Source organism: Rhamphochromis sp. 'chilingali' (assembly GCF_963969265.1).
Source record: "Rhamphochromis sp. 'chilingali' genome assembly, chromosome: 8".
Classification (NCBI taxonomy): Eukaryota; Metazoa; Chordata; class Actinopteri; order Cichliformes; family Cichlidae; genus Rhamphochromis; species Rhamphochromis sp. 'chilingali'.
In genome coordinates, this window is record NC_137935.1 from 5,140,583 (window position 1) to 5,150,163 (window position 9,581).

Genomic DNA, 9,581 nt, shown 5'->3' on the forward strand with positions numbered 1-9,581 from the left:
TGTGACAGGACCATGACAGGTCCTGAGCGATGTGGACACCCAGGTATCGGAAACTGTCCACTCGCTCCACTGGCGTGCCACTGATGATGAGGAGCTTGTAATTCCTCACCTGCTTTGTAGTGAAGTCCACGATCAGCTCCTTAGTGTTGCTGATGTTTAGGAGGAGGTTATTCTCCTGGCACCAGGTCTCCAGGTTCCTAATCTCCTCCAGGTAGGCCGTCTCGATGTTGTCGGAGATCAGGCCCACAACAGCAGTGTCGTCAGCAAACTTGACAATGGAGGTGGTGTCTGATGTGGCTACACAGTCATAAGTGTACAGTGAGTACAGCAGGGGGCTTAAAACACAGCCCTGAGGCACTCCAGTGCTGAGTGAGATGGAGGGGGAGACTTGTTTTCCTACCCTCACTGATTGGGGTCTATCTGTGAGGAAGTTGAGGATCCACTGACACAGTGATGAGCTGAGTCCTAGATCCGTCAACTTCGTGAAAAGCTTAGATTGAATTATTGTGCTGAACGCTGAACGTCCACAAACATAATCCTAACATAATTCCCTCTGCCAGTGTCCAGGTGACTCAGGGATGTGTGGAGCAGGTGAGCTATGGCGTCGTCTCTGGAACGATTAGTCCGGTAAGCAAACTGAAGTGAGTCAATGGTGGCAGGAAGTGAAGAAGTAATGTGATCTTTCATCAGTCTTTCAAAACACTTCATCACAATTGAAATCAGTGCTACTGGGCGGTAATCATTGTGGCATTGGGACAGGGACAATGATGGACTCTTTGAAGCACATAGGAACCACTGCTTGGGCCAGGGAGAGGTTGAAGATCTCTGTGAACACCGGTGCTAGCTGGTCAGCGCAGGCTCTCAGGACCCGGCCAGGGATTGCATCTGGTCCTGCTGCCCTCCTGGTGTTCACCCTCCTGAAGGTGTTCCTCACGGCATGCTCTGTGATGATGAATGCATTGTCTTCACTGGTGCACTCCATGTGCGCAGCGAGCATAAAACGTTTTCAGCTCATCAGCCAGTGAAGCGTCGGCATTCATACCACTAACAGCTGACTGTGGAATATTTAGTAGCGAGGAAAGTTCACGACTGAACTTGTTCCACAAGTGGGATCTTCTCACAGTCACACGGTGGAATTCGCCGAGCTCCTGAGAGCAACTCATTCAAATGTTTGTAGAAGCAGTCTGCATGCCTCGGTGCTTGATTTTATACACTTGTGGCCCTGGGAGTGGTTGGAACACCTGAAGTCAGTGGTTTGGATGGATGAGTGAATACTTTTGGTAATAAAGTGTAGTTAGAAGCTCCGGATTTAGAAATAACATGAAAAGAGTGTGATGTTTGCTGTATCCTGTGAAATACTGTTGAAGTGAAATAGCTGACCTATGTGTTTATCAGTGTAATGATGAAAACTATTCTGTTATCTCATGTTTCACTTCCTAAAACGGCCTTTTCTGCACTTAGAAAGTTTAAGAACGATGACAGAAACCGATCAGCCAACTGCTTTGAGTCTATTTTGGAGAATATTATGAAGTGCACAGTTCCTGCGGATTAAAACTGCCATAAATGAATGATGAATGTCGACTCTTACATTTTTCCATGTGGGCTGCTGTTTCGGGAGCATGGAGAGCAAAGACGACAGGAGAAAGGGAGGAATCACTGAACACAGAGGCTGATGCAGATGTGCGAACAGCTGGCTCAGGCTGCATGCAGCACGGCCTTTGCTGCTTGTTGCTGCTGCGGTTCGGACAGGATGGCGAGCTCTGCTGAGTCATGCGAGGCTCGTCTGCAGCTTGTGAGAAGGAACAAGCGCTGACAACCTCAGCTGTTAATTTAATTATTGATCGAGGGAGGCACGGCGACCCGCGCACTGTCACACGCTCTGCCCTGAGCCGCTACAAATAATAGATAGAGGAAACTCCCTGCCCACTCTGATGAGATTTTGTGTGTGCGTAAACGGTGATGAGAGCGAGCTGGCTCGAGCACAGCTGCTTATTGGCCTCATGTGTTTCTCTTTTATTCCTAATCCAGGGGAAAACGCGGGTTAACAAGAGCTGTATGGGTGGGATGAAGCGCACGCTGACATTTTTTAGTTCTGAGAGCCCATCCTGTGTTTCAGCTGATTATAATTCAGCGTGAGACCGTAAATATAAAAGGATGCTTTGCAGCATCAGAAAAATGTCACACTTTAGCTTTTATTGACACACAGTTGCAGGAAAAAAGAAAAAAAAAGTCCTCTGAATGTGTTCACCATGACAGCTGTGCAGGTTTCACGCTTAATTGATTTTTATTTCCTGCTTTGACTTTGTTGATATTTTCGGTTTGTCCTGCAGTCCCCAGTTTGCCCACTGTGTCCCAGTCTGTCAGCGTTTCAGTGCCTCTCCTGTCTCTGTTATCATGCTGTCAGTTATTTGTCTTGAGGTTATTTTAGGTTGGTTTTCTGCTGTGTTGTGTTTTTAATTCCTGTCTTTGTGCTTCTTCTGTTCCCTGATTGCCTTCAACTGGCCTTTATCCCTGTCTGAATTATATGCGTTTCCATCGGATTCTACTTTGTGCTACCGTGTGATTTTGTTTATTTGGACTATTGATCAGCCAATAAAGGCTTTTGTTAGAAAGAGGTTTGCTGATGCTCATCACACTGGAAAAAGACTCCAGAACTAACTCTAACGGTCTGCACCACACAGCAGAGCTTATTATTTTCCCGAAAGAAAAAAAAAAAGTCTAGCTCTGCGACTCCCATTAATTGCAGTTTTACTTTTATTTAGGGGGTTGATGGTTTCAGAGGATGGCTCTGCTAGGTGCTCAGTAAAGTTTTAGTGTTTAAGCGCAGCCCATTGTGCAGTCACACTGCAGCAGCAGCCTGCAGTTCAGTCCCGTTTCTCAGGGGCACGTGACAGGAGGAGGGAAAGGAGCTGCGACCCTGACTGATCCTGCTGCCTCAGCATTAAAAACTTTGCCACCGTTTCTCTACAGCTTTGCAGTAAAATGTGATTTACAACTGTCATAACTAACATTTTACGGTAATAGCTGCAGAAAGATGTTAATGTTTTAGAATGGCAACCATCTCTCTTTAATGTGCGTGCATAATGGTGCATCATGGCTGGAAGTCACTGTGATCTCAAACAGCACAGCATAATAGCTCGGTAGTTCTTCTTGTCCTTCTGGCTGCTCGCTCTAGAGGTCACCACATCTATTCTTAGCATCTGTCACGCCAATCCTCTGCTTCCACAAATCTCCTCTGTGCTCTTCCTGCTTTCCTCCATATCGATTTTAACCATTTTTTTTTGAAAAGCTGTGATAAATAATATTATTTTGGCATTATTAGGCAGAAAAATCTGTCCACTTACTGTACATTAACTCCTGGACAGTTCGTTTTCCATAGAAAATCCAACCTGTGATCTTTTTGGCTGTTACTACTCTACTAGCTGTTATAGTGGGAGAGAACGCTGAGGGAACATTTCCAGCATTAATAAGAGCCACCTGCGCCGCAAAGCATCCAACTGAAAGGTACGCAGTCATTTCAACTCTGCAAACTCTGGGAATATAATAAAAATAATAAAAATGCAAAACACGGAGGTGCAAAAAAAATGCAGTTCCTCTAACGGCCACTTGAGGCGGGCTTTAAAGTGGTAACAATTATACATATAGTCTGGTTCAAATAGTTTTGGCCTCTCATAACATCTGTACAGTGGGTGAATTACTCTATAACTCCTCTATCTGGACACTGTTAAGGGTTAAAATTAGGGGTGTGGCCACTTTGATTAACAGGGAGCTGTAGTTGCTCTGTCCTGTTGGGCCTCACATTCACTAAATCACTCAGTCACTGAACTGGACTTCGTCACCGTGTTTGTGCTGCTGATGCCTAATGGAGCATTTTTAATGCAAATATATGACTAAGTATATGGTCGACTGTGAATCAGCCCAGGCAAGAAGTTTGGGCTGCACTTTAAGTGAGTGAACGTCAATAGTTTATTTTAGTCTGTTGCTTAGAAATAATCAGCAGGTATCTCTGTTTCTGCACATGGTTAGGAAAAAATAACATTTTTAGGTTTCCAAACATGGAATCCTAAATCGGTGGATGACCTCACGGTGGTTTATATCCAACTTTTACATACAGTCTATAAGTCTGACAGGTTAAAGCACAGGTTGATGTCGGCACGGCCTACTCCTACTGATCTCTACATGCTGTTTATCCAAAAAGAAAAAAACGATGCACATTAAACAGGACGTGTCACTGCATCCTGCTCCTGTTCTGTGACAACCTTTTTAATCATCAGAGAAGCATCCACCGACAGTCTTCGGTTACCAAAGCACTCTACTTAGATAAACATGAGAAAGGTCAGTGAGGAGAGGGCCAAGCAGCTTTCACACTGAAGAGGCCAGATGTCCTCACACAAGTGTTATTTCCAGGTAATCTGGAGTATCTAACGGCTCTGATTTATAGTGAAAGTGGAGGCTGTGTTGTTTCAGATGCAGGCCAGCACTCCCCTGACGTCAGCTTGGCCTTTTCAGTAAAATGTCCCTGCGTTATTTCAGCACAGGACGACACCAAGCTGCCCGCCCCGTCGCCTGTTTTTGCTCAACTGCTGACAGAAAGACAACACACCCACACTGGAATAAATGCATAGTTTATCATATCATAACAATAAATTCTCAAGGCTACATTGTTAATAAAACAGTCTAGTAGATTTAGCCTAAATTCTGAAGAAGGAAGTGAGGTGAACAAAACGTGTCATCGAGAAGAAGAGGTACAAACGTGACACTGCATTGAGAATTAACGGTCATTCTGTGCAAGACAACAAAGATGGCTCTAAAAAGGTAAAACTGCTGCAACTACTGAGAGTGATCACCTTGCATTTCGTACGGCTACGAGCTACCGAAGATCACAATTTAGGCTACTTCTGCTACAGTACAGTATCGCTTTAAGTTCCTCTAGATACCTGAATAAAAACAGCATTCTGCTGTGAAAAAAGAGAAAAACCAGAAAGTCCTCTATAGGCATGAAAAAAAAGAAGTCTCCATTAGTGCAGAGCAGGGTCCTTGAGGAGTTGCAGGGGTTCCTGAAGGGGTTTGTAGGCTGGGGTTTAGGGCTCAAGCACTCTTGTGGGGGGTTTAAGAGTTCTTTGGTGGGGTTTTCTAATGAGGTTTCTCGGGGATCAGCTTCGGGGGTTGAGGGGTCTGCTGGGATGTTCTCCAGGATGTTTAAAGGATCAGGGCACACTCATGGTTTCTAAGCTTCCATAAGGTGGAGCATTGGTGTATAAAGTGAATTTTCAAAGGGGACCTCTTATGGTTTTCCTGTTTTTTTGGCATATATCTCCTGTTCCAGTGCTGGATGCTCATATTTAACACGGACAAAGTTTCAAATAAGGAGGTCAGTGCATGTTCAGGCGGTTTTTTCCCCCTCAGCTCTTTGTGATGTCATAGAGAGCGAGAGAGAGCTCTCAGGTACAGGTCCCATCCACCTGCTGTTTGCATTGGGCAGCCAATTAGAAGAGAATTGATGAGCTGAGGGGCTTCAACAAGGCCATGTGGGAAAAATAAAGATTATTTTGAACTGCTGATCATGCAAAGCTACTCTAGCAGGTTGCCAGAGTGTAAAATACAGAGCTGGAAGTGAGCAGGAGAGGTCCAATTTTCACAGGAACGTGAAAGAGTTAAAGCACGGATGGACTAATGAGCGACCAACTGGGCACAGACATTGGTTAGATTTACACTAAGAGGCTAGGACAAGTGTGAAAAAGACACCGAAATCTCAGACTGAATGGTCTGAATGTATGGTGGGTAATCTAAAGAAGTAGCATCTGTGATCTCACTTATAGAAGGAGCAGCAGAAAAATAATCCCTGTTTCTGGTTAGCTGCACATCATAACGAGTGATCTAGAGACTTAATTTTTCTGTTATTTGTTTTGCTTAGAATATGATGGAAGAAATGAAAGCATGCAACATACTGTATGCTCTCAGAACCCAGAGGGTTTTTCCCGTCATCCACCTAAAACTCAAACACATTCAATGAAGAGTCACATAAGAGAGAAAAATCACCAGGTCCTGGAACATTAAAAGCTTCAGCAGACAGCGTTCGATAAAGAAATAATGTGACCTCTGCTGAGGATGCGGCATTCAGATGCAGGACCTTCTTCAATCTGTCATTTTGTAGTGTGATATCTGCTCTCAGTGGTCAGGACTCAGCCTGAGAAGTGATTACTGAAATTTAACTGCAGCACTCGTTTACCTGCGACACCTCACGGGGAGTCCCAGAGGAGTGCGGGACCTTTTACATGTCTGCACCCAGGAGTCCTGCTTCACCTAATCCATCCATGATTTAAAGGATGTAAGCATGACTCTCAGAATAACCAACATTTACAGGCACACAGCCACAAATCAGAGGGAAGCAGCCCTAAAAGATGCCAGGTGTGTGTTCCTAAGGCTTTCTCTCATTGGACAGACGAGTTCAGTGAAATGAAAAACAAAAAACCATAAACCCCCTCAGGACTGGGTGTTGGGGTGAAGCTGGAAAGAAAACCCCCCTCCTCCTCCTCCTCTCCACCTGCATCCTGCATGCGGAACACTGATGCATCCCGGCAGCACCTGCCCCCCCTCTGTCCTCCCTCAGGTCCTCAGTCAGCATCCCAAACTCTGGATGCAGTCATGTCTGTCTGTGTGCCGTCATCTCTCATCCATCCATCCATCCATCCATCCGCCGCCGCAGCGTTGTGTCAGGTGTGTGCAGTCACTTATTTAATGCGTGCGTGCGTGCTGTAAAAGTCATCAAGGCTTCGCCAGGCACACGTTCTGGTTCGGGTTCTGGTTCGGTGTCGCGGTGATGTTGTCCGCTTTGCCCGGCGTCCAGAAGAACACGTAGTAAATGACCAGGATGAACGCGGCCACGGACACGCAGAGGAAATAGGCGATCGCCATCGCCACTTTCACCCAGATCTTAGTTGACATGTTAGCGTGTTTGGCCCGAAGCTCTCCGGGGTAGCTCGGCCTCCGGTTCATGTCCCCGTTCAGCTTCTCCACGGTCATGTTGCCCTGTCTGCTGGCCGCCTTCATCTCGGTATCAGCGCTGAAGTCTTACTCAAAGATTGCTCCCCAACTGACTGTTGTGCGTTCATCGGAGTCTGCAGACGCTGCCGCCCCGCTGCGCTCCTCCGGGCCCGGATCAGGACGCAGACGCTTCAGGTTCTCTGGTGCGTCTCCGCGGGATGCTGGAGCTCCCTGAGCTCTCCGTGCGCACAGGGCAAACTGAACTCAGGAAGGTTTGCTCCGCTATCAGCTGGATGGGACCGCTAGTAAGCTGCTCTGAATTAAAGAAGTCATTTCCGGCGTGTCTTTTCAAAGTAAAACGAGTGATAAACGTACATAGCTCGAGAATCAAGGTTATTATAGTGAACTAAAAATAAAACTAGATGTGAAAAAACATTTTTGCTAACTAAAATAATTAGAAGAAAGTTACATGCTGAATTTAAAACGACTGAAAGATATTTTTCTCCCAGGCAAAAACAGAGAAGAAAATAATGAACATTAAATATCCAAACAAAGTCTTGATGCATGCTCAATCATCCAGGTAAGTAAATCCCCAAAAGTAGATTCTGTTCAGCTGAATCTGGACGTAGCGTTTCCAGATCTACAAAATCAAATTTTGGGGAAGTAAAAATGTTGAGTTTGGAAAAGTGGGAATAATTTCTCTCGGATTTGAAGAGCAAAATGATAAATGTGACGGATTAAAGGAAGCGGCTCTAAAATGGAAACAAAGTCTGAAAAACTGTAAGTAAATAGATAAACAACCTGAAGCTAACACACCAGTTAACACGGGACTTACTTCTTCCTTCATTCATGGCACACTTGCGCACGGACTGCTCCAGTACAGCCAAACTACTGGCTGTACTGGAGTCCCTGCTGAGTTATTTGTAAGCTTTGGTACCCTAACCTAACTCTGGTGTCTTATCTCTGCGTCCTTCAGTGTTGACCCATCACAATCATTCGAAGTCGAGATGTTGAGATGCTCTTTTGTCGTCAGTTACTCTCAAGGCCAAAAGAAAACAGAAATCCTCTTATTGTGAAGGAATTTTTGCCACGTTTCCGGCGGCCTTCCGAGTTTTTCCTGACAGTCTTTACGAAACTGTGGACGAGGAGGAGCTCAAAGTACGCAACACCTGACGATTGGGTCATAGTTTGGGAGAAACGTCCCGCAGCAGAAGGCGCAGAGCCATCTCCATCCACAAATCATCACCGCCTCAGATTTTCTCCTCCAGCCAAAACAAATCTGTACAGAGACTGTAAAAAAAAAAACCCCCACCGAGACATCAGAAACCTCAAAATAAAATAAAAATAAATAAATAAACCCTCTCTGCACAGATGAGTCACAGGCAGCGGAAGGAGGGGGGATTACTAGCCCCCGTTATGTAGTGTTAACTGAGGATGAGGAGGAACCGTTTGTCTTCCTGTCCTGCAGCGAGCAAGGTCACAATGTTCAAACAGGAGCTGCGATGCTCGTGTGTGCAGACGCAGATCGGCTTCTCAGTCCGGGACTGTGTCTGCGAGCAGGACCTGAATTCACGCGTCTTGGTGGCGGACAAACGGAGCAGAGACGGTGTCGGTGATCCAGATTCTGTTATGTAGGAAATATTACCAGCATTTTAAATCATTTCCTCACGTGGAGAACAAACACGTTAGACTTCAGAGAGAGAGAGAGAAAACATTTATTGGCTGAATGAATAAAACACAAACATAAAGCAAAAGTTTGCTTTTCATTTCATTGAATATATTTTTTAAAAGCTGTACAAGCGTCTAGATGCTCCTTCCCTCTCTGACGTGGACATTTCTCATCGAGGTCTTTCATAACATAAAAAAAACAGAAGCTACATCTCTTTGTATGCCTTCTACATTTGCGTTTTCAGAGAAACTTGATGAACTTGGGGTCAGAGAAATGAGGTGAAACTTGCCCTCAGAGTCACACTCAGATTTTGGATGGAAGAGGCAATCACCTCCTCTGCCAAAGCAGATCCTGAGCTGAGGAACATGCAGCTTACTCTCCATTAGTTCCCTACAGCGTCTCTGATCATTCTGATTTCCTGTCGGTCGTCCTGGAGAAGGAGAAAACCTGCCCGGAGACGCCCCTGCTGCACAGGCTGCTGGAGGAGAATCAGCAGGTGGGCGAAGACCGAGAACGCTGGACAGTAAAACTTGATTAGATATCAGCTGCCTGCTGGGCTCAGGAGGTGAACCAATCAAAGTGGCTTCACCTAAACATGCGTGCTAGGATGCAGCAAGCTGAACAGCCGATAAAAGGACTGGACTGTGATGGACACCGGACTAACACACACGACCACGCCCTGCTCAAACCGGAGAGAAGAGGAAGATGAGGAAACTTCAGAGATCACAGGCTGCATTTCGCACAGACATTCAATGCTGGAACAAAAACTTCAATTCCTTTTATAAAACTGTACATACTGCAGTTTTCTTTCAACCCAGAGGCATCACTTTTATTCCTTGGATACAGAATACAAAAACCAAAGCATCCCCACTCATCCACGTGTGTTTAAACGCCACAGTTTCAACGCTCCGGCTGATGCGAGCTGAGA